The sequence below is a fragment of the Anser brachyrhynchus genome (genome assembly GCF_964034855.1).
Source record: "Anser brachyrhynchus genome assembly, chromosome: 3".
Lineage (NCBI taxonomy): Eukaryota > Metazoa > Chordata > Aves > Anseriformes > Anatidae > Anser > Anser brachyrhynchus.
Genome location: NC_137696.1, coordinates 50,102,617 through 50,106,483, shown reverse-complemented (window position 1 = coordinate 50,106,483; position 3,867 = coordinate 50,102,617).

The window sequence follows — 3,867 nt, the reverse complement described above, 5'->3', positions numbered from 1 at the left end:
CTGAAGCCCAACAAAGAATGAAAGCAAGGTCTGAAATCCTCCTTATATTTCATCTGTCACTCCCATCATCCCCCTTGTTGACATCTTTGAGAGTGGCATGGGGGTATAATGGAATCTGTGGGGTAGCTTCAGCGACTTCCCTGAAATTGTGTAACGGGTGAATTCAATGCACTGCATCCCTAGTTACAAATGCAGAGCCAGGGACAGAAAGGAAAAACGCTGGAATGCTTGAAAAAAATCAATATTAGCTAACAATAGTCTTCAGGCTTCATTGTAAAGATAGCACATGGAATTAACAGAAGTGATGGTGGCTGGACTTCTGCTCATTGCAGCTGTTACCCTGCTGATGTTCTGCACTGCGGTGTAGTTAGATATACTGCAGTGGTTTTGAACCTGAAAAGTACAAACATAAAGAAACTGCCCTTAGCTGAGCATTTTCCTGTTGATTCCTCTTCACCTGTAGTGAAGTACCACAGCAGCTCTCTGTACAGAAAAACAGCTAATGGTGGCATCCCAGATCTCCCTCACATCTGTATAAGATATGAGGCTAAATGCTGCTTCTGAAATATTTGGTCATTGTAGGTTTGCTTGCCTCACAGGCAAGCTGCAGAAACTGGAGTCCTTGATTTCCCAGTCAACATATGTTGAACATACGCCGAGTTATCCCTTCAGCCCCTGGATGGTTGGGGAGGGCTCAAAGGGGCTCGAAAATGAAAGCTGCCACCACCGCATCAGAGTAGCAATTGGTCAGTCCATTCCCGGCAAGCTGCTCTCCTGTCCCCTGGCCGAGACAAAGGTCACAGACACCTCATTTTGCTGCATGCCTCCCTTGAGCCTTGGGTAATGCATGTGAACTAGAAAAGCTGAGATTGTGTCAAAGCCAAGGAGGTTGGTAATCATCCAAATTCAAAAATTATTAGAGTAATAAAAGGATTAATGAAGTTTTGAAAATCATAAGGCTGATCTATTCTGCAAATTGCTCTTAAAGCTTCCTTAATGCCCTTTCTATTCTCTCTCTCCCAGTTTCTTTTCTCTCTTTTGTGGTTAAGGAGCAATTTGCTTCTACACCGAAGCATTATCGTTGGTTTTTTGACAGAAGGAAACTGCTGGTCTGATGCACACATTTCAGCAGTGAGTGATTTCAATTCACTAGGGCTTGGAGGAGCAATGGTGACAGATGTTAGCTTCTGCAATGGAGATGCTGCATAAAGCTGTTCCTCAGATAGCTGTCAGAACTGCACACTTGCTAACCAAGTCACAGCAAAAGTGCTAAACTTCTCACTCCTGAAGTGTGTCAGGTTTGGTGCTAGACTTTTAACTGAATCACCAACTGACATTTTTTGCATTCTTTCAGGCCTTTATAGTACTTGTCACTGCAAGATAAAAGGATTTTGTGGATTGTTTCTGTAAGGGAAAATAGATGGTGAACATTTTGGTTGTATACTGCCACGGGCATCAGTAAGGTTGGGCATCCCTGGTTCTCACTATAAGGCTGCATATGGAGCTGAAAGCTGTTTCTGTGATGTTCAGCATGCATATATAAAATAGTATTGCATCAAATTATTCACAGATATTTCTTGTTTTTGAATATGTTTCAGATATGTTTGCTTTGGAGGTATGTATTCCTCAGCGCTGTCAGCAGTTAGCCCACAGTCTCAGATGGACTGAGCACCAATAGACATCACACTCTTATCCAGTTATTAAAATTCTTGGTGTATGTGCCACCAAGATATACCACTTTTTATCAATGTATGGAGCCACAACTGTATTTTTGTGCCAGTATTGTTGCAATATTGGTCATCCAAGTCTCCCACCTTGCCTTGTGCTGTCCTACTTCTTGCCTCCAGGGCTCAGGTCCCAGCAGTTTCTGCTCCAGCAGAGGAAACCAATGAATTTCCAAAGGGAAATGCCAGGGAGAAGGTCCACTATCCTTGAGTAAGGCCGCTGAAATAGATCCAAGTTCCTTCCAAGGAACTTTGTTACCATGTCCAGCACTGTGGGATGAAGCTTCCAAGAGACAGCACTCAGCCCCCCATTGTACCAAGAGCTTTGGGGAGCAAAAGCAAGCAGTGCCTGGTGGGGAAGCTACTGCCCACCCTGCCCTGAACACCACCAGTGCCGCCCTTCCCAGAAAGTCACAGCTCAGTGGCATCACACACAATGCATGATGAGGCATCATATATGGCGATACCTCAACAGGCGATAGCAGATCTTCTGCACAGCTGGGGTTCTCCAGGCTCTCTGGATCAAGTGTAGGCACATAATCATATTTCTGTCAAATTAGCTAGGGCACAGGATGATGAAGTTTGTGCCAGCTTTATGCTTTTATGTTGGCTTTTTGCTGGCTCTGGGAGGAGAGACGTTATCTGACCTGGCAGAAGGTGTGAGCAGTAGAGGCAGCGATACCTCATCTGGCATAAAACCCGTCAGTACAAAATTAAGTCATCATTTTTCTTTATTTGAATTGGCAGTGTGAGTTCACTCTGGATCAGCACTTTCATCATGTGTCTGGCAGCATTTCTGACGGAGTATTAACAACCCTAAAGCAGGATTTACTGAGTTGTGTGATCACAAACTTATTGTTTGAGCTTACTCTGATAAAAAGGCAGGGAGCTACTGGGTGGTGGTGTTTATTAGGTTTCAGAATGCTCCTACCCAGAGCAGTTTTCTAGTTAGGAACAATTTCCTCCCCCATAAAAAAAAACACCCTCCAAGTTCCCATCTAACCAGAAAACCCCACCCGAGCACAGAAAACCCATGGATTAAAGGTTCATATGTAACTTTTGACACACTCCCCCAAACCAAACCTTTTGTGTAAACGGGAAAAAGAATCCTTTTGTAGTGCAGAAAGTCAACATGGCATAAATCACTATTTTGTTTGTTCTGTTGCTTGACATGCTGAACAAGAAACCACCACCAGACCTGTGAAATTCTCCCATTAATCCTACTGGAGCGGTTACATCCAAGTATTCTTGGGACCATGAAAAAACACTTAAATGTACTCCACTGACTATGATATAACACTTCACTAGCTACAATAAAGGATAGTGTTAGGCACTAGCTCCAAATATTTGAATTACTTCATGTAGCTTTTACTTTTCTCTACCTCATTTTCAAAAAATGATTTGAAAATAGAGTGGTTTAAAAACATAACATAGCTTCCAAAGAACAGAAGGCATTTGGCTAAAAGTTTAGTCTTTCAATACTTCTGTTTGCTAATGAATCCTTGGAGTAAACAAATACTCTTTTACCCCCAGTTTCTGCTAAGGCACTTGCCTTTTGTTTCAGACCCAGTACATGGGCTGAATGAGGTAATGCCGACATCTCCTAGGCCAGGAATGTATTCAGGGTAGGAGGATAATACCTGATCTTTGGTAAACACGGGGTGAATTTCAGCTCAGCTTCCAGATTCCTGTGCTCAGAGGAAAGAATTAGGACTGCTTGTCTGAACACACACAAAAAATCACTTCATCAGTTTAGCAACCAATTCAAAGCCTCAGATAGGTGCGCTCAGATGCATTGAAAACATGTTGTGTGTACATACGTAAACGTTTTAAATGAAGTGTCTTGTAGCAAAATTGCATCAATTGAAGTGAGACAGTTAAAACACTACTCTGTCCTCAGCATAAATATTGTTTTCAGATTCACTCATTTAGAAGCAGATGCTGAAGTAGATTTCTTGAGGTAGAGGTCCCTGGTTCCTACAGAGCTATAGCGACCCTCTGAAAAATGAAATAGAACCCCTCTGGCACAGTGATTATGAAAACGCGTATCTGCTCTGTCAGAGAACAGTCCTCCTGCTTATGTTAGAATATTTACATTTTCTCAGAATCATTCTTTAGACATGAAAGTCAGACAAGTATAGCC